The following is a 23,077-nucleotide window of genomic DNA, read 5'->3' on the forward strand; positions in this document are numbered from 1 at the left end:
AATATTAAATGTAGCATTCAGATCAACCTGTGAAAAATAAATATGTTATGTTTTTAAATCAACTATTTAAGATTTATAAAATTACTCTCTGACAGCACTCCATGTTCTACTTACAAGTTCTGGACATTATTCCAGCCAATATCAGAAAAAAAAAAATCAGGGAATACAGAGGCAACATTTCTGAGTGTTGAATGTATCCTGTATTAATCAAGTTTCCATTAGCATTGTTGTGAAAGCCTGAATTCACACCCACATGCATGGTAGATAATGCATAGTAAATGATACAAATGGAATGGAATGAAGAATGATACAAGGCGTGAAGTTCATTGGGTCTAAATACAGCCTGCCCTTTCTCCATAGACAGCCTTGGCATCCAAAGAATCCGCTCCATTTGAAAGCTGCTTATACCAGACTGTAAAGGAAGCTTCATTAATGGCTTTCAATACATGATAGACTAACACTGTAACAATCAAAATTAGGTCCATTCCAAAGCAGGTGCTCTACCCAATATTCCATGAACCTCACAAACTTATAATGGCCTTGGTAATTTTATCTTAGAAGAGAAACTTAGAAGCCCTTCCCTATCTGGTCCAGGGCACTGAATGAAATGAATTGACAGACCAGAAGACCAAGGAATGACTAAGAAATATAAGCCTTAGAAAAACTCTCTTTTGTAAGTAGATGCTACATGCTGTCTCTGTTTCCATAACGACAGAGGCAGCATAAGATTTATTCTCTAATACTCAGTCTGGAAAACGTCCATATGTACCTTACTCAAAACAAATGCGTTGCTAAAAGGGTTCACGTACATTTTTGTAAATCAAATCACATAGATGGTTGGGGAACTCATTTCAATTCAAACAATGTTTAAAGTGCCTACTATGTGCAAAGCAAAGTGCTAGGTCCTAGGCACACAGAAACAAAAATGACTGCCTTTAGGGAATACTCAATGAATTAAAATCTATTTTAAAATATTCTCTGATGGAATTTCTTATAAACGGCAGACTCCTTTGGTAAAAACAAGTAATTCTCCCAGAATCTATCATTTTTATAAACTCAAATTTTCAAATCATATATGGTTTACTTAGGTATCTATATTTACATGATATTCTATTGGTTAAACAAAAAGCTTAAGACTGGATATATTAGCTTTGGTACAAATCTCGTTGCATCAAATATGGTAGACCAGAGAGGTATTGTTCATACTTCAAATGTTAAATTCCTCTTATAATATATAGCATGTATTCTTGACTCTCTATGCCTAGTCTTTTAATTCCTAATTAATTTAATTCTTACTTAATATCGTCAATCTTTTAAATGAGATCATTAAACATAAACTACCTATTTCATGGGTTTGAGGGAGTTTTCTTTGGTTTGCTATTTTTTAATTGGGATCCATCATGAGGAGTCAGGAACTCCTCAGTGAGGAAACACTTTCTACCAATGCAGATAGCAATTCTGCTGCAATCTACAGTCAGTGAGTTGTCTAGACCAGTAGTGTCAGATTCAAACAGAAACCACTCCCTGTTGACAACATATTGACCTAGAAACCATATATTAACGTTTTTTATGTTGTGTTGTATTTCTATTTTGGTTGTTAAATGTTTGCCAATACCATTTTCATCTGGTTCCAGGAATCTGAGTTTCACAGCTGGGGGCAACCAGTTTGATGCTTCTGGTCTAGGACAATGAGACAGTGGGTAAAGCAGCGAGGCAGGCTGTGAATCTTGGATTTCTGACTCCAAGGTCAGGTGTCTATATGAAGTATATGAACTAGCAAAGTTTTAAGCTTTAATTAATTAAATTTATGGCTCAACAGCTTAAAACTACAGCTATTCCTTTCACTTCATGACTTCCCCCATCGCCGTTTCAATATATTTCAGGTTGGCATAAAAAAATTACACGGGAATTTGGGGGGAGTTTTGCAGAAGTCATAGATTAAAAGTAAATGCTAGCAGACAACACAGAAAAAGTTTAGAAACTCAGAAATGCGTAAAATATATGTATGGTATAGTATAATATCAACCAAAATTTTGCTTTAAAGTAAACAATCCATAAACGCAAAAGAAAAAAATTCAGACTTTCCTGTTACAAATGGAGGGCCAAAATTTTTACACTGATTTTTCAGATCACAGAGGGATCCTCCCCAAACCCTACAGTGTGGAAAGGATAACTGTACATTGAAACTTTTGGATCATCTTGTAGACCACCCTCCCCACATTCCCCCATGCCCATCTTTGTAGAGTTATTATGAAACTCAGAGGAAATAACATGTGTATGTAAAGCATTTCAGAAACCTTGAAGTGCTATGTGGATATGAGTTCTTTCCATGCATATTCAAGGAAGCATTTGGTTAAATCCTTTTAAACTCCATGTTTATCCTTTGATTTCTTTTGATAATCCCTGATGTCACTAACAGCAGCAAAAATCATTAAAAGCCATGAGGTCTTAACTTAAGAAAAATATCTCAGATGCTTATTGACATAGCTGAACATTTAGAGATTTCATCACACTTGACATCAGAACCAAACACTTCTGTAAGATCACGACACATTTGTGTGTATACACACACACACACACACACACACACACACACACACGTACATGGACCAATGCTCAAAGGAATACTTTTATAATCCTAGTATAAGGGGTAGCTGCTGAGTAGTAGCAAGTAGGTGGGAAAGGAGTACATTTGAGGCCCACTTGCTACCCCTATAATGACTTTGAGCCCTTCCCTAAGTCTCAGTCTCCACATCTATGCATAGATAACAATATTTCCATTGCTTATCTTCACATGAGTGTTATGAAAATCAAATCAGCTAACATGTGCACAGTGATGAACAACATATTTCATTTGCCCAGTGGTGACGGTTCTTTGTGAAAACCTGATGTAAAACGTTTGCTGATAAGTACGTTAGTCCTAAAAGGACCATGGACTTCAATACTACACCATAAGCAGACTTTTTACATTGGGTTTTTGTACTGCATAGTAGTTATGGTTGGGAGATATGATTTGAGGCAGGACATAGTTGAATCCATGTAAGAATAAATTGTACTATAACAGGGATTTTGTTTTCATTTTCATACATCATTCTTATTTTTAAAAGTGGGGTCCCATATGGTTAAATTCAAGAATAAACTGAAAACAGATCTTCTTTATCATAAGCATGTATATTACTGAGAATAAAAAGAAAATCCCTATTCCCCAGCTGGCCAAAGACACCACTAACAAATGAAGTAAAACTTTCAATAAGACATGGAGGACTTGCTGTAGGAACCAAATGAATGCAAAGACAACTCGCCCAACAAGTTCAACTAAGCACTTGGAAGTATAAATCATCTTGACCAAGATAATTATATGAGTTTGCTTATGTCCAAATGTGTTAGAGATCTAAGTGGTAAGGGGATGATTAAGCTGTCAGCTTCTTGATCTATACATTTCAGTGGGTCTTGATCATAAACAGAAGCTATACCTAAGCATGGAAAGTCAAGGCAAAAAATTTGGGCTACTAGTGAATACTTGAGAATTCAACTCTGTTTACTTTTTTCCGTAACCTGCCCCCTAATCTTGGCAATAGACAGACAGAAAGATGGATAGAAAGAGAGAGTGAGAGAGAGACAAACACCTGCCTTAGTCAGATAAGTGAGTGAGGCAGGCTGGGTCATTTGGAAAAAAGAGGACCTTACAAATCATCTAGTCCTAGGGATAATAGGATTTGAAAACTGAAAAGAGTCATAGAGATCATTCCCGGTCCAAACCCCTCAAAGATGCTAAAGCTTATAGGGGCTAAATAGCTGGGCCAAATTTACACAGCTGGCCAATGGCAGGACCTAGACTAGAACCCAGATCTTAACTCTCAATTCCAGTCTCTTTTGATCCAAATAATGGTCTCATTATCCAGGTTTCTACGGATCTACAAAGAGAAAGAGACAATAGAACTTAGTGTGAACCTTATTCAGTCTTCAGAGATCTAGGGTATTTTTTGACATGAATCAACGGTGAAAGAATGGAAATTCAGAGTCATGACAAGCCTCCCCCTTTCTCCCTCTATAAAATGATGTACTGGATCAGTCTTTCTTTTGAAACACCTATGAAACCTGGGCCAGGGCACTAAAAATGAAAATGGCATGGGGCTCTGATCACCTTGCTCTTCTAAGTATACACATAAAGCTTTAACTTTCTCTAAAAAGAAAAGCAAAAAGTTAAACAATCAGCCAGTGAATCTGATTCATTAAGAGAGCTGAGTGCCAGTGTTCTCTTCCATTTCTTGGAAACTACAAGGGCACTGAAGTTGTCTAAATGTCAGGAACCTCCTCTGTTAAAGAAACCAAATGAATATGAATCCAGAGCTGGAAGAGGGGGGATTCAGGGCTTCCACTTGCAATGCTCCCTTTTACATGTTCATAGGGAGGAATGCATTTTATAGAAATCTTAAGTTCTACAGAAACGTACCACTTAGCATCCCTAGCTCCATTCCAGCTGAAATGCTACTGCCTACAAGAAATTTTTCCTAATTTTCCAGTTTTTGGGACTCTACTCTCCACACCCAAATCCCGTAGAAATTGCTTTGCATTTATTTAGTAGGTGTTTTGTTCTTACTTCTCTGTGTACAGGCTTCTCCACCTCTGCTCCTTGGTCACTGGCATTAAGTAGGTGTTTCATAAATGACTGTGGAACAGAACTGAACTCCACTGCGAAATAATGGAGAGGGCCGGAAATAGTTGGTAAAACCTCTTTGAGGCTGGTGTGGTACAGAGTTGTGGAGTCAGGGGACTTGCATCAGACACTGTCAGACCAGAGACGTATCATTTAACTTCTTTAGCCTTTAGTTTCCTGATCTGCAAATTGGGGGAGGGGGGTGGTATAGGTGACTTCCAAGGTATCTTCCAATTCTTGATCCACCATCCCATAGGTCTACCAGGGGTGGGAAACCTGTGGCTTCGAGGCCACATGTGGCCTTCTAGATCCTTGGGGGAGGCCTTTTGATGGAGTCCAAATTTTGCAGAACATATCCTCTAATATATGCAGTGAAGTTTGGATTCAGTCAAGGGGCTGCACTTGAGGATGCAGAGGGCCTCATGGCTGCAGGTTCCCCACCCACTCTATACTAAAACTTTGCAGGTTCTATTAGCCCTGGATGCCACACCTAGGTTTCAGCTCCAATCTAAGAAAACAAACGGGATCATCTCCAGTCATTCTGATCTCAATCTGGCCACTGGACCCAGATGGCTCCAGAGGAGAAAGTGAGGTTGGTGACTTGGCACAGCCCTCCCTCACTTAAATCCAATTCACTTGCAAGTCATGGCATCACCTTCCTGATGTCATGGTACTCTTGGAGAACAAAAAATAACAGGAAAAACAAACACTATTAATAATAGCTGTCATTTACATAGCACTTATGTAAGGGCTTTACAATCATCAACTTATTTATTCATCATGAACCACCCTGCAAGATAAGTGCCATATTATTCTCATTTTACATATAAGACAACTGAGGCAAATAGAATGTTTGTTAAAAGTTAAATGACTTGCCCAAGGTCACACAGCTAGTAAAAATAATAATGGTGATGATGATAAAATGCTAACATTGATATTGTGCTTACTGTGTGCCACCCACTGTGCTGAGTGTTTTACAAATATTATCTCATTGATCCTTACAAAACCTCTGCAAGGTGGGTGCTATTATCATCCCCATTTTACAGATGAGGGAACTGAGACAAATAGAGGTTAACTGACTTGCTTAAGGTCATACAGCTAGTAGGGTCTAAGGCCTAATTTGAATTCAGATCTTCCTGACTATAGCACTCCATCTACTGTACCACCTAGCTGCCACACTAAAAAGAGACACGACATGAGAAGTCACATGGAGGATTTTCTTTTCTTTCTCGTAAAAAGGTAAGAGAAACTTGAAAGAGGACAGGCAAGACATGCTTCTGTCATAATCTTTAATATTAATATATATGACACATTCAAGGTCCATTATCATTACTTTCTCACCTACTTGAAAAGGAAGATGAACATATTTCTACAGAGTTTCACAATTTTCCTGAGAATTTTCATATCCATAACCTTGTTCTGTCCTCCTAAGAACTTGTGATGTAGGGAGGTAACAGAGACATTATCTCCACTTACACACATATGCACACACACACACAGATATAGATATATACAAAATTAATAGGAAGTAATTAACAGAGGGAAGGCAATGGAATTAAGAGGGGTTGGGAAGGCTTCCTGCACAAGCAGAGAAAAAGTAACTCACCCATGATCACACAGCAAGTTAATATAGACCTAGAAATGAGTCCATGGCTTTTTCTTTTGTGATGATTTATTGAAAGAAACTGTGAAGAAAAAGTGAAAGCAACAAAATGGTAATTCACAAGGAAAAAGAACCCCTGATGCTCCCCTCACTGCCCCCCATGTGTTTCTTAACTGTTCCCCATTTTATGCTTTCTGTGCACAAGTTCTGCTTCAGAATTTTCATCTTGAGTCTCTAGGACATTAATATATATATATATTCCCTGCATTGCTAATTACAGTTTCTCTTTATTTCCAGACCAACCCAAACATCCCCTGCCTTTAATCATTAATTAATCACTGATGTCTCTGATCTCTCTTTTGCCTCCTTGACTCCTCAGTAACACATGATCCCACCCCAGAACAGTTTATAATCTCTTATATAACACATTTTTCAATGATACATTGCAATTAAGTGTTTTCTGGCTGTTCCACCTTTTTCCAAATGTAGAGTGGAAGCCAACTAGACTATATATTCTTTAAGCAAAACGTGTGATGTCATTTTCTCTCATGAACAGGAAGTCCGTAATGCTCCTTCCCTCAACTAACACAATAAGCATTCGGAAAATTAATTGTTGAATGAAAGTCAATCCACATAGATTCTGATGCAGAGAAAGTTACTGTATAGGCCACATTTCGGGAGCAGATCTATTTCATATACTGCTTAGAAATCCTTATATCCAGAAAATAGGCTCAACTGTCCAATTTAGTTTAAATAAGCATTTATAAAGCACCTACTACATTCCAAGCACTGTGCTAAGCATTTTACAAAAATTATCCCATTTGATCCTCACAACAACCCTAGTAGATTGTTATTAATATCTTCATTTTACAGTTGAGGAAACTGAGGCAAACAGATGTTACATAGCTAGTATTTCACAATTTGCTTAAGTTCCATGTTCAGGAAAGTCTACGTAGTGATTATGAAGTAACCACTCAAACACGTTTTACATGAAAAAATCTAACCCCTGTGGGCACACAGGCTAATAAGCAGGATCACAGATTTATTGCTGGAAAGGACCTCAGGTGTTGTCTCACTCAACTCCTCCTGGCTTCCCTGACTTCCTTCAAGTGAGTCTCAACAAAAATCCCACCTCTACAAGAAACCCTCTAAACTATCTCCTGTTTAGCCTATATATATGTATATGATATATATATCATGTAACATACATAATATACATATAATAGATATGCATATAAACATAGATACATAAGATTGTTTTCTTGCTTTTCATGGCTTATCCCCCACTAGACTGGGGCATTCTTGAGAGCAAAGACTGTTTTTTGTCTTCCTTGATATTCCCAGTCCATAGCACAGTGCCCAGCATACAGGAGATGCTTAATAAATGCTTGTTCGCTACATGACCCAAAGTGCAGATGAGGGAACAGAGGTCCAGAGAGGTTAAGGAGCTTACAAAAGGGCAAATATTAACCACAAGTAGCATAGCTTGGATTCAAACCCAAGTTATTCTCTGCCTCTAATTAGCAACACTCCTAGGGTACCACACTTTTACAATGTGTACTTTAGCTGTTAGAGAAAAAGGACTTTAACAGACTACAGGACAATCTTCAAATTCGCTTTTAAAAGTAACAAATTTATTTAACTTGATGGAAATTTGGTATATGGAGAGTGCACGTAGATTGTATGAGCCAATGAAAATAAGTCTGCATTCCAAAGACACATGAAGCAGCTAAGTACACATGTTTGGTATATTCATAGCTACGTATTTCAAAAAGGATATAAACACAATCAGTGGGAAATTAAATTCTAATAGAGCCAAGAGTACAGCTTTGAAAAGCTTTTAAGCATTTATCTCTCCCATGATCTCATGAGGAGTTCAAGCTTGCTTTTCAAGCAACAACATTCTCCAAAGCTCTAAAAGGCAGAAACTGATTGTAGCACTTAATCTGTCACATACAAAAAAAATAATAAAATAAAATAAAAAATATTCTTGGCAGTCAGATTCATCGTAAGAAAAGAAAGCTTTCATTTCACCAAACTTGGGGAAGGAAATAGACATCTTCAGTGCATCCTTTCCTTTCACCCCCTTCTAAAAGAGAAATAGGCCTGGAGTTATGGCTTTTTATTGCTCTCTCTGCTGTGATGAATTTTTTAGCTACTGTGTTTATATGAATTACAAAATATATGAGCTGGAAGAGACTTTAGAAACCATGTGGTCCAAGATCCTCACTATGCACATGAGAGAACCAAGACACAGAGAGGAAGAGTAACAAACAGAAACTGAATGCTTGAAGTCATCTCCAGTGAATCCAAATTCAGCTTTCTTTCCTCCATGACCCAAAGGGCAAAGCAGAGACTCATGATGGGAGTAAGATGGCTGCAGTACAAAGAGTTCATAAAAGATCTCATCCAGAAAATAAATGATCTAAGAAGGAGATGAGCCAAAAATGCAATGAGAACAACAGATAATAGCCACCAAAATGCTGCAGAGGTACCCACAGAATGTTAAGAAGAAGGTTTCCAGCACAGTAGGTATAGATATGAGGATCTACATATAGGAGATTTATGGAAAGATGGAGAGAAGGATGGGATGGGACGGGATGGGACGGCCCAGTTTGAGGGAGTATCCACATTGATGGTATCATGGGTCTATTCAGGCATGGAAGTCTTTATGTGAATTTATTTGTGGGAAACATAAATTGGAACTTGTGGTTCTTCATAGCAAAAAACACAGAATCGATTACTTTGAAGTTATACAGAAGTATCTATCTTAAAATTATCCTTTAAAAAAAATTTAAGAGATTTCAACTTCCAAAAAAAAGGAGAATCCTCTCCTAACTCACCAAAATGGAATCTCACTAGCTGACATTTTGTTGAGCGAAAAAAATGCTCTCCTTGAACAAGTCTTTCTGAGGCGTAAACATCTTTTCAGTAATCTTTCCTGGATTCCAAAGAGATAATAAAAATGAGAAAAGGTCCCACATGTACAAAAATATTTATAGCAGCTCTTCTTGTGGTGACCAAGAACTAGAAATCCCCATCAACTGGAGAATGGCTAAACAAGTTGTGGTATATGAATGTAATGGAATACAATTATTCTGTAAGAAATGATGAGCAGGTGGACTTCAGAAAAACCTGGACTTATATTAACTGATGCTGAATGAAATGAGCAGAACCAGGAGAACTTTACACACAGTAACAGCCACAGTGTGCAAGGACTGTTTCTGATAAACTTAGCCCTTCACATTCCTAAAGGACATAAAACATTCCCAAAGGACTCTTGAGGCAAAATGCCATCCACATCCAGAGAAAGAACTATGGAATCAGAATACAGAATGAGGCAGACTATTTTCTCTTGGGTTTTGTTTTAGATTGGTTTTTTTTCATGGTTTCTCCCATTCATTTTAATTCTTCTATGCAACATGACTACTATGAAATGTGTCTAATAAGAATATATGTAATATATATGTCATATAAGACTGCATGCTGCCTAGGGAAGGGAGTGGGGAGGGAGGGGAGAAAATTTAAGACTTATGGAAGTGATTGTTGAAAACTGAAAACAAATTAATTAAATTTTTGAAAATAAATAAATAAATGATTTTTCTGGGGAAATGAGGCATTTACTTCATGAGAAATACTTCCTTGTTATCACCAGCAAATTTGTCTGAGCTCCTGTTATGGATATGGAGAGCACTATGCTAATCACTAAGGATTCAAAGGGGCATACGATGTAGCACCTTAGATGGGGAATCCAGACACATCCATAAAGTTTAGCAAAATGAAAGGTGGTTTTGTAGTTCTTTTCAGTCATGTCAGATTCTTCTGTTTGGGTTCTGTTAGCAGAGATACTGGAATGGTTTGCTATTTCCTCCTCCAGCTTATCTTAACAGATGAGAAAACTGAGGCAAACAGGGTTAAGTGACTTGCCCAGGGTCACACAGCTAGTAAATGTCTAAAAACAGATTTGAACTCAGAAAGATCAGTCTTCCTGATGCCAGGCCTGGTGCTCTATCCACTGAGCCACCTGGCTGTCCCAGTACCCCAGACATATACATAAAGTTAAACAGAATGGAAGGGGCTATTACATGGTAATGGTGAAATCATTATGTAAATATAGATACTATAAGACTGGTTGAAAGGGTTCAAAGGAAGGAGCAACAAACAACTCTCTTCTTCTCCTCTTTCTCCTAGGTATAGAGGTCTTCATGGAGATGAGTCTTGAATTAGTCCTTAAAGGAAGGGTAAAGGGGGATTACATAAAGGAAAAACACAATGAACAAGACACAAGGGTAGAAAGCATGTGCCACATCTGGAGAGAAACACATAGATCACAGAGTGGCTCTAACCACTCATATAAGAGAGAAGGAAGTAAAATTGAGAACATAATTGGATTTTGGAAGGCTTTAGCACCAGGCAACAGAAATTGAATTTTATCTTAAAGGCACTGGAAACCTACTAAAGTTTTCTGGGTGTTTGATAGCACTATATCATAGATCTAGAAAATGGGACTTCAAAGGACATCTATTCTAGGACTTCAAAGGACATCTCTTCCATTTCCTTCACTTTATATATAAATAAAGAGAACCAAGGAGAGAGTGTCTTGGTCACATGGGATCACATGAGAAGTAAGCATTTCTGTTTGGGATAGAGAGGAAAGAGATACTATAAATTATAATAAAATATTCAAATCATTATAAATCATAAATCATTCTGAATCTTTGTTGAGAGTATGGAAACAAAAAGACCAATCTAGTGTTGGCGGAGGGGTGAGGCAGAAAAAGAAGCAGTAGATGCCAAGTTTTATAAAGGGCTTTCAAAGTTCACAAAGCACTTTTCTCAAAACAACTGTATGAGAAAAGTATTACAAAAATAGTTAACAATCTAGTGCTTTAAGATTTGCAAAGAGCTTTAGGGAATACTATATCTTTTTTTATTCCCATTTTATGTGTGAGAAATGGAGCTTTAGAAAGTTTCAGTGACTTACCCATGACCACTCAGTGAACATCAGAGCTAAGGATTTCAATCCAGGTCAATGTCACATAAATGCCAAATCTACTCTTTTGGATTTTCTTTTCCCCAGAACGACAATGTCTCCAATTGAAGACATTTCAGGCAAAACATTACACTTAACCTATGCACCGATATTGCAATTTAGTATTGATCTCCTGTAATTTCATTAACTTTTTGAAATTTCCCCCCAGTGCTTCTCTGTGGGAAAGCAACAGTATTGGTAATGCCCTCATCCTATCTACAGAAATGCCTATGATGTCATAACTAAAACAAAGTAAGTGCTCCAAATTTCGGGATTCATTAAAGAGTTCATTAGCAACTCTGGGTTTTTGAAAAAGTATTTCCAATGACAGTACTTCAGATTACTGAAATGCACAGCCTAAGTAGCATTCCCATTCGTCAAAGTGCTATTGTATCATTTGTCTCCATTATGAAAGTAACAACATCCATTAACAAGAATTTGAAGATTTTTTTTTCACTTTCTGATTATAAATAAAAGAGTTTTCCAGGCAAATGAGTGTACTCAATACTACAAGATGAAGGTAGGACCTATTTAAGAATCCCATCTGTTTTAACATATTCTCTAAACCACTTTTACAGCTCGCAGTAAATGGGCATTTCAATCATCCTTCCTCATTGTAGCAGGTCAATCAACCAATCCGCATTTATATTTTATCCCAGAGGCAGTAGGGAGAAGTGAAGAGGGGATTCATATAAGCGACACTGTTCATGTAAAAAATGCAACATTGGGCAACTGATGTAGGGTGAAGGGGATTAAAGAGTCAAGTATATGTCCTAAGTTTGAAATGTGAAGGAAAGAAGGCTGGTAATAACCTTAATGGAAATAAGGATATCCAGAAGGAAGGTTATTTTGGAGAAAAGGGAAACAAGGTCTGTTTTGAATGATGTATTTGATATGTCCTAGGATTTCCAATGTCCAACAGATAGTTGTTGACACAACGGAACTCATGTTCAATTCAATATGTAGGAGGCAATACTTTGCACACGCTTCATTCATACTGTTGCATGTGTTCTGCAGGAATTAATTGGCAAATGTATTCTGTCATTCAGATTTTTTTTGTTAATTCAGACTGGCTTGAATAGTAACAGCAACAATAGTTATTTCATTCTTTCTAACTTAGAAGAGTCTTCTGCAAAATGAGAAAATTAGACTAGATGGTCTCTGAGGTCCCTTGCAAATGGATCTATGATCTTGTGATCTGTTTTCTAATCTCTTAAATGGGAGGGGGAGGGTACTGTTCCACATACTTTCTAAGGTTTCTCTAAAGCTCTGAAATTAAGATTCTCTGATGTCAGGTTTTCTATATTTAGGATTCTGACATCCTACCACATAGAACAAAAAAAAAAATTGTAAAAATAGCATCTTGAAAGAGGTTTATAAGAATTGATAAGGTGAACATCCTAGCTCATTCAACACATAAGGAGACAAAAATTAACAGCATTTATTTCAATGGTTCCAGCTTCCTAAAACATTTTGCAGTATTCAATCAAAAAGCATTTATTAAGACCATATTATTAGTATGTTTCATATACACGATTCTAGGCAAAAGTGATTCCCTCTTGAATGACCAAGTATCCATCTGAATTCCTATCTATAGTTGTGACCTCAAAGTCTATTTTTAGATAAAATGATTAGTATATCTCAAAACTCATTTTCAGTTCTTGCTAATAAACAATACAAAATAAAGACTACCAAACAGAAATTTCCAATGGTACTTAAAAAAGATATATTCAAAATCTCCTAAAAATGCAATGAAGAGAGTGGGAGATGTATTAAAAAATGGAGCTATTAAGAATGTTCTCAACTGGCTAAAATCAACCTGTTCTTTCCAAACATTAACTGAAACCTGTATGTTTTGACAGATTCCCTTTAAGATATAAATAAAACTAGCAAGTAAAAGAAAATGCTTGTACAAGCATAGACTGATAGATACGGAAATGAGTTGTAAAGAGCATTTGGTTTTGCTTTGTTTTGTTGTGTTTTCCAGTCCAGATCTGTAACACAAGAAGATTCCTATTACATCCCTAACCACTTGGCATCCGTGCCATTAAATGCAACAATAGGCCCCTTTTAAATACTCCCTTCATAGCACTTCCAGACACAGAATTTGAAGCTGAATGAGCTTCAATTAATAATTTTTAGAGCCAGACAAGACCTTAGAGATCAGGTAGTCAGGTCTCCTCATTTGACAAATGAAAGAACCAAGTTCCAAGAAGGGACTCACCCAATATCACAAAAATACTAAGTGGCAGATGTGAAGACAGAATCTCTGGTGCCAGATTCAGCACACCTTTTGTATTTTTTTATATGACTCTTAGATATGGAACATAGATACTACCCAGAACCAGAAAGGGTTCTGATTTTGGAATCCTAGTTCTGATCATTGCTATGTGACCTTGGGAAAATCACAACCTTCCTGACCTTCAGTTTCCCCATCTATAAAGTAATGGGCTGAACTAAATGGGCTCTAAAGCCTTTTCCAACTCTAAATTTATGATCTCAGGATATTTTTGGAGGTCAGACAATCCAATGAAGTGAACACAGGCTGGGGATCTGAAACTATGGGACTAAGTCCCAGCTGTGGCACTACCTAGTTATATGACCTTAAGCAAGACTCTTCAGCTCTTTATATCTTGATTCCTTCATGTGTCAAATGGTAGTAATATTACTTCCCAAGCTCCTTTTCAAAGGAGTTGGAGATGAAAGGGACTTTAAAGGGAATCTAATTCACTCCTGTCATATTATATAGGAAAAAAACTTAAAACTGAGACAAGTCAGGTCATTTACCAAGCGTCAAAAAGATAGAAAGAGGTAGGGATAGAATTGAACCCAGATCTTTTGAGGCTCTGGAGCACAGGAGAAAGGTCACTAAAGTGGGTTCAAGATCCAAACTTGTCTTTTACTGACAGGGCAAAAAATGGTAACTCTGTTCACTTATTTGAGGCTCAGCTTTCCTGCATCAATAAAACGACTGTATGACCTACTTCATACAACTGTTGTAATTAAAAAAAAAAAAAAAAGCTTTTTCAAACTTTCAAGTAGAAGGTAAATGCCTTGAGGGCAGGGATTGCTATATTATTTTTAGTTATTAAGTAACTATCATATTGTTGTTCAGTCATTTCTGACTTCCCTTGACCCCTCCTGGGGTTTTCTTGGCAAAGATAGTGGAGTGGTTTGCCCTTTCCTTCTTTAGCTCATTTTATAGATGAAGAAACTGAGGCAAACAGGGCTAAGCAATTCACCCAGAGTCTAACAGCTAGTAAGTATCTGATACCAAATTTGAACTCAGGTCACTGCACTATGCCACCTGGCAGCCTCCAAATATCTATCATTGGTACCTTTGAACTGCTTACATGCTTGTTTAAAAACATTCTATGAATGAAACAGCCTTCTGGCAAGACTTCAGTTAAACAACAAAGACCCTAGAAGGCAGGAGGAAGTTTTAAGAAGTAGCATGGATGAGAGAGGTAGTATGGACCCAGATACACAGAGCAACAGCATGACCTTGGCCAGTGATGGTAGTGCCATTGGCCATTCTTCAATTCAAACCCAAGCCTTCATAGGAGACTAAGAGAGGTGATCTCTGAATGGACAAGTAGAGTTTGGGGTTAGTTTGATTTTGGTTTTGGTTTTGATCACAGGTGCTCACTAGAAGTAGCTGGAGTACCAATTACAAAAAAAAAGACACTAAGAACTACCCATATTTACACCCAATCTTGTCTTATTTTGATTGGATAAAACTGGAACCTATTTCTAATGGTATTCTTCTTGCCGATGTTATTCTAATGGAGATGCCTTGGACAGATCTAATCTTATTTGTCATAAACATACGCAACTGACTCTGTCCAAGATTGCTGTGAGGATAAAATGAGTTAATATTTGCAAAGTATTTTGCAAACTTTAAAGAGATATATTGATCACAATGATGATGAAGAGGAAGAGGAAAAAGAGGAAGATAGTATGAGGGCACAGGACCGCTCTGAGAACCACACAGAAGAAAGTGACCTTTCCTATCACAGGACTGGGATCTCAACCCCACTATCATCCCAGAGAATTTTTAAAGAGGTTTTGTTCTCTTATTCATGGCATAATCACAAGCCATTCAGTAACTATATTTCCAACATTAAAATTACTATGAACTTGGGCTAGTTGACACAGCCAGGTGGTGTAATAAATAGAGTGTCATGCCTAGTGTCAGGAAGATTCATCTTCCTGAGTTCAAATCCAGTCTCAGACACTTAACTAGCTGTGTGACACTGGGCAAGTCACATCAACCTGTTTGCCTCAGTTGCCTCATCTATAAAATGAGCTGGAGAAGGAAATGGCAAATCCCTCCAGTATCTTTGCCAAGAAAATCCCAAATGAGGTCATGAAGAGTCAGACACAACTGAAATGACTCAACAACTGAACTGGGCCATTTTAAAATCTACCTCATCATACACAGCCCTAACAGTGACTTAGGATTGCAAAAAACATATATAAGTAATAATTAATATTTAGACTCCAGATTCAGTATTCTTAAAGAAAACAAAAGTAAAGCTACTTTGAAAAAGTTATAATAGAAGTAAAATTTAATTATTCTTATATTATAGCTACCAAGTCTGCAATCATATACCAAATGTTTGGAATGGAGTCTCTGTTTTATATCAGTTGTCAAACCCATTTACTTTAGGAACACTCCACTGGCCACCTACTAAAAAAGACACAGCTCTGAAAGGGACTTTTGACAGGTAATCTAGTCTGTCCCCTGCCTATAAACAGGATTACAACAAAACTTCAAGGAACAGATGGGTATCTAATTCTATTTTTAAAGACCTCCAGGGAAAATGATTCTACAAATTGCCTTGGCAGCTGACTCCAATGTGTTGTAGGACATCCTATAAATACAAGGCAAGATGAGTGGGGAATTCAGAATGTAGCCCAGCATGGGTGCACACTTATGGAAGGTTAACACTTAGCTGAAGCGAAATCCTCAAATTTTAACCATCCCTTCAATTGCTTTTCCCTCTCCCTTATAATTATAATTGATTCTCAAAGAAGCAAGCAATCTACGCAAATTCAGAATTTGTGCTAGCAAGAAAGATTTTTGAATATAAAATTAAATGATAATGCCAAACTGCCTAGAAAATGGAATACTTCAGACAAGAAGGGAAAAAAAAGTGGATTCTGGATTCTCTGAAAAGCACATTCTACCAATTATGCCTGTAATGAAGATATTTGTCTTGATAACCTCACATATAGAAGTCCCAGCACAATGGTTCACTTCATGATTAGGGCAGTCAAGTATGACATTTCATCATATCACATAGATGCTGGCCCCACTAGTCCACACAAATGAAATTAAATATTGGCAGGACCCAGGTTCCAGAACTCTTGTTAATCTCTGATCCCTATCTTCTAGGTTCCAGAATGGTACCAGGATTTAAAAGAATGCTGTCAATTTGGATCAATGTCTGGTCTAGGATTTCCAAAGACTAGTCCAATGTTCTCCATCAGAATTTAAATGATTGCCACAAAATGAAATCCAGAGGCAAGACTTGGCGGGGGAGGAGGGAGGAAGGAGGAGAATATTGGAAAGAAGAGGCTAAGCTATGTAGACTGGTCAAATTGAGCCTGTTTACAGTGAACTCATCCCTCACAAGCTTCCTCCTACGGATCAAAAGTCGTTCATGAATGTTTCACCCTTCAGGTCAACTTTCCTCAACTTATTCTACTTCTGAATGTATAGATTCATCAATGCCTCTCTGATTTTTCACTTTCACGCCTTCGACAATAGGGGGATTTATATTCAAGGAGGGACAAAACAATCCTTTGTCAATCAGGTGTTTAGAAATACCTGACTGTTCTGATACTATCACACCTAGTTTGTGGTTTTACAAAAAAAATACACAGGATAGCAGGGGAAAAAATGGCTCTAACCAAATTTTTCAATGTTCCTCCCATGAGACATGTATGAAATTCTGTAAACCATAAACAAAAATATCAGTTTCTCTTCATCTCATACACATTCATACAGAAAATGAAATGCAGGATGGCTACTGGCATCTTGTAGAAGCTTAGTCTTTTTACAGAAAGAAATGACTCAGAAATACAGTTTCATTCCTTTTTTCATTGGATACACATTGAAATGGATGCAAAATGATTTCGGTAATCTTATACCTGCCTGGAGAATGATCTGAAGCACCACATATAAATACAGAAGTAACCTGAAACTTGGGGAATGATTTGTATTAACTCAATTCATTCGCTGTCCTTTATGTAATTCAAGTTGATCTCTTTAAGAGGGTCTAGGTAAACAAACTTATGCATTTGATTACGTGAAATAGCATCTTTTATACAGTCCCTGGGTTCTTTCCCAAAGTTTGCGGCCATACGTTGAGGCTTTTAAATAGTGAGTTAGATTTTATACCTATGCATCTCTAAAGTTTTTTCCAGGGTTATTACATGTTACATATCATATTCTAAGGATTTCCTCAGTCTGCTCCTGAGGGACACGTTACTATTGGGCCCTGACTCCGGGGGAGAAATCTGTCCCTTATTAACTGCAGCAGACAGAGAGTGGTTTTTACTTGACCTCATTTGGCAAGTGCTGGGAGTATTAATAGTTCCTGGGCATTTAGCCTGCAACATATACATTGTAAGGTACCAGGACATTAGGAAGGACAGAAAACTGTTTAGACAAGAGAGAGAAAAATCGCATCATTCCCGAAACAAACAAAATGCAATGCAGCATCTAAGCATTACTTGTAAAGTTTGTGTTACCTGCATTTTATAAATCATACAAAAATTTCAAGTTAACCTCAAACCTGCTGAAAGGCTTTATCAAAGGAATATTCAGCCATCATTTTAAGCTGACTGAGAGTAGTACCAAATCTATATTTAGTCCAATATAAATTCTGGCTCTTCTTCCAGACACCAGGCAATCCAAATGGTCATTCGATTTGATTCAATTCCACAAGCATCTATTAAGCCCTTACTATGTGCCAGGCACCGTTCTAGGTTTTGGATACACAAAGACAAAAATGGAAATAGCCCCGATTGGGGCAGACAGGGTTATATTTGCAAAGTCCTTAGCTTAGAATCTGATAAGTAGTAGGCATTAATAGTAGGCATGAATAAATGTGTGTTCCTTCCCCCATAATAACAACTATATTAATAATAATATCAATAGTGATAGGCAACGTTTATATAGCGTTTTAAGGTTTGCAAAGTGACTTACACTCTTTAGCATGACGATATTCAAGAAACACATGAGCTCAAGAATCTGGAGCTGTCTGATTATAAATAATAAGCGCTGACGTTAATATAATGTTCTACGGCTTGAAATAGATTTCCCACACATTATCTCACTGGTTGCACACAACAATTCTGGGAGATAGGTGCTATGAAATACTCATTTTACAGATAAGGACACAAACTTAATGAGGTTAAGTGACTTACTCAAGGTTACCCAGCTAATAAGTGTCAGCAGCAGGATCTGAATGCAGATCTTCCTGACTTTTAGGTCTACTACCCCATGCTGTTTCCCTGAATAGCAAAAATTATTCACTAAGGGAAGTTGAAATCAGTAAATGTCCTAAAATGATGAGGTGGGCTTAACGGCAAACATCAACTGAGTAAGAAATAAAAATGTTTGTTTTAGGTCCCAACACATGCAGTCTTTGTTCAATAAATATAATAGTTATTTTGAAGGCACAAAAAACTTTTTTAAAAAGGACCTCAATGGCAAAAAAAACCCAAATAGTTTGCTAAGTTCTTAAAACAGAATGTTATTCAGTGAAGAAATTGCTATTTCTCAAGGTTGTTGTTAGTAGAAAAGTCTTCACCAAAGAAAACATTTGGAATCAAGGCTTCACATAATTCAATTCAATAATTCAACATTTATTAGACATCTAATATATCAGACACCATGGAGAATGCTGAAGATACCAAAAAGGGGTTGAATATAACAAGAGTGCTTAACCTCCAGGAGCTTACATTGCCCTGAATTCCTGCATAGGAGGATGATGCCCATTAACCTTATCTTGCAAGTGAACCAATACTATATTACAGTGAATTGGGACTTGCCCATGTCAGTTACCACATTCTGAAGAAACGCTCCCTTTCTCCCTAGTTCATAGACATTGTATTTCTATGTTTAAAAAAAATGTACTGATGAGATGAAATAGAGGTGCAGAATGAAACGTTTTCTGACAGGGTCAATATGTGATTTTGTTTTGCTCGACAGTATTAGAATTACTATTTAAAATGTATTTTTTAAAAAATGTGTAACAGGAGTTATTTTCAACAATTTTCTTTTCTTCATTGGATAAGGAAATGATCAAGATTGTTGATGCCTGTCGATTTCCTAATCCAAAAAATTAAGGGATAAGAAATATACTGACTTATAAAGGAATCCTTATAAGATTTGGTTTTAAATTGTACACCATATTAACATAGGAGGTACTAGATGAGGGCAGGAAATAGTTCAGAACCAAAGCTGGAGGGCTAGAGAATTATTCCTTTGGTCAAGGAGTGGGGCAGGGATCTAATGTGAATAGCTGTGTAGATTAGGAGCAGGAAGGATGAGGTGGATAAAACCCACCAACTTAGAAATCAGAAGACTGTTTACAAGTCAGAGATAGCGAAAGAAAGGAGAGTCATCACATGCCACTGCTAACAAGAGAAGTGTCAGTCTCTAAAATAGCTCAGACAAAGGATAAAAAACAGACCAGAATGCCAAGGGTAGCTATTCTGGGTACAGGACAGGAATAGTGAAGCTACCAAAACTATACTTTGGGAAAGGGAAATGATGATAATGGGGGGAAATAGGATTTCCTGGAAGGCAAGAAGAAAAAAAAGATGGAGAGGAGGCAGCTCTGAGGTCAGTGCAATTCCAAATTTAAATCAAAGTGCTAAATTTGAGTCCCAAAGAGGAAAGTTAATGAAATGATTAAATTTCACCTTATTGAATTTGACCTATTTTTCTAGCCTACTGCAATCATTTTGGATGCACCTTCCCTCCCTGTTCCATGTCATCTAGAAATTTTATAAGCATGAATTCTATAGTCCAACCTGAATCATCAATATAGAACGTCCAGCAGAACAGAGCCAAGGATGAAGCTTTGTGGCATTTACTCTTTCTTGTTATATCCCATAGAATGTAAGATCCTGGGTGGATAGTTTAGCTTCAGTTTTTCAATTTCTAATACCTTGTATAGGCTAGGGACTTAATAAATGTTTACTGAATTGACTGTTAATGTTATTAAATGCTAATTATTGTTCTAAGTGTGAGAAATTGTTAATTTTATTAAATGTTAAACTGTAAGCTTCTTGAAAGTAGGAATTGTTTTATTTTTGTAATTATATCCCCAGCATCTGCCAGACTTAATACTTAATGGTTGATTAAATAAATAATTAAGTTCCTGTGGTATAAAAAGCCCTGTGCTAGAGGCTGGGGGAGACGGAAAGTTTAGATAATGCAAAGCTTTTGTATGGTATTTACTATCTAATAAGGAAACAAAGAAGGATGTAGAAATCTATAATACAAAAAATTACAATATAAATGAGTTAGATACTTTCTCATATAGTTGTCATGAAACTGAAATGTGAAAACATACGTAAAAGTCTAAAGCCCTACATAAGGAAATGTTGGTGCTGGTGATGGTAATGGTGCTGGTGAGGGTAATCCAAGCTACTCCAAAAATGAATGTGGTCATCTCCAAAGGTGGCAAGATTTCCCTCACTTAGGCTCTCCAGGCAGAAACTAGATAACTACTTTATGTAAAGCTATAGAGGGGACTGGCTGGATTAGATGACCTCAGAGGTTTCTTCCAATTCAGATACTGTGATTCTGTTATTTACAAAATAGAACGTTAGCAGATGTAGTCTTAGTGAAAAACCACTGCGTACGTTGATGCACCTTTCCCTAAATAACCTATATCAGCTTACAAAATTGGGAAGGAATTGGTGAAGAAGTGAAATGCTGGAAGAGACTTTTTAAAAGTAATTTAGACTTTTATTAGAAGTTTTATTCCCTTTAATGGTTTTTCTAGCTAAGGAAATTTATAATCAAAAGATGAAAAGTTGAAAATGTACCCTTAGCATTCCTTAACTTTGGGGACTTGTCGCCCCCCCAGTACAAATGTTCATGCATATGCATACTTGGGCATCCTATATTCAGACAGATGCACTTGCATTTATTTGAATACTTGCATAAATATTAGTGTTTCAAATGCTTGCGTGCAAAAAATATCCATTTATGAAATACCCATCTGCATAAATTAGGAACCTTAGACACCTAGCAGCTTTAACATTTCCAAAGTGCACGCACAAGTCTGAGTGACAGACAAAGGTATAATCCATCAGAAAGGACCAGATTCTCCCAGCAAGGATGCTACCCCCTAAGAAGCTGGAAGTAGCCTGAAATCTTTAGGCTACCCCAGTACCACTTAGTGAATTGCTAGCTCACTCAATTATTAAATGGGATTCTAGGGGTCCGAAAAAATTAATTAAGGACATTTAAGTATTCAGTTTACAAATTGGTACCAAATAGCCTGAAAGGGAATGTAGTTTTCAAATTATTCCCCACTATAACTCCCTCCAAAAATCATAGAAAGTAGTTAATATAGTAAAATAATGTAATTTGGTGACTATTTCATCTCTATTCTGGCATCATATACTAATTGATTTTCACACAGAGCCTGAGTGACAAGTTCTAGAATTCATAGCATCTAGAATTGGAAGGAACCACAGAGATCATTTTGTCCATCACCTTTTTTTATGATACATATTGGTGTAAACTGAGGCCCAGAGAAGAGAAATTAACTTGTGAGTGGACATGCATACCATAGTTATCCATAACCATAGAGCAAGCACTTCTATATGTAAAAATAAAACAAAAATTTAGATTTGTGTCTCTGTTAACAGAGGTTGCTTCCGTTTTTACTAGCATCAAGAATGTGGAATTCAAAGAGTGAAAATGAAATTTCTACTTTTTTAATGATATAGAACCAGGATAAAAAGAACCTCTCAATCTTTAGCTAATATCCATAATGTTTTGCTAATGAAGCCTCATATACAAAATCAACAATTTCAAGAGAATTATATTTCACTCCCAATTCTTATTTAAATAATTTGTTTTTCTTACAATACTGTGAAGAAAACAAAATACTGTAAGGGTTCTGTAATGTTCTGGACAGATACTATTTTTTTTAGAGTTTGTAGTAATATATTTTGTCATTCAGGGCTGTATAACGAAAGGGTTTTCTTGTATCTTGGATACATGATGATCAATAGATCACCTCCCATTAAAATGACCAAGGGAAAGTAACTGACCCCTTCACAGACTGCACCCACATAAACTCTCATCAATGAGAATACATGAATGAGATCAAGATCAGTTCATGATTTGGAAATTACCTTTGAACCCATTTGGGTTTACCAAAGATTTGTGAATGACTGATACCATAATTCCTACTTCTTGATAATTATAAGAAAACGAACACATGAAATAATAAATTTGAGGGGTCAGAACTTGAAATAATTATTATCATTCATTCTGAATTTCATACCTCAAAAACTCAAGGATCTCACTGGTACAGATATTCCTTCTAGCACTACTGATTAAGACCCACCTTTGCCTTCTCATCCTGTGTAATTCTTGTCCAAGGCTTTCTATAAATATTCCATAGACATACCCAACACCTGTTGAAGGTTGGGTGCCAGCATCATCTGTGGGTCATCCATCTATTATCATCCCTTCCCTTTACACTGCCAGCCCATTTCCCTTTTCTAATCACACATT

The 23,077-nt window shown here is 36.9% G+C and overlaps 1 protein-coding gene across 3 annotated transcripts in view; it reads right to left on the reverse strand.

The window, feature by feature from the left end:
• Positions 1 to 23,077, reverse strand: part of NEBL (nebulette) — a 450,583-nt gene that overhangs the window by 152,786 nt on the left and 274,720 nt on the right. Inside the window, exon 4 of one of the 3 annotated variants that reach the window (XM_072651667.1) lies at positions 6,264 to 6,342. The exons of the other annotated variants lie outside the window; for them this stretch is intronic. The gene's annotated coding sequence lies outside the window, so the exon portion shown is untranslated. The remainder of the gene's footprint in view (positions 1 to 6,263; positions 6,343 to 23,077) is intronic. 3 annotated transcript variants of the gene reach the window in all.

Source organism: Notamacropus eugenii, chromosome 3 (assembly GCF_028372415.1).
Source record: "Notamacropus eugenii isolate mMacEug1 chromosome 3, mMacEug1.pri_v2, whole genome shotgun sequence".
NCBI lineage: Eukaryota > Metazoa > Chordata > Mammalia > Diprotodontia > Macropodidae > Notamacropus > Notamacropus eugenii.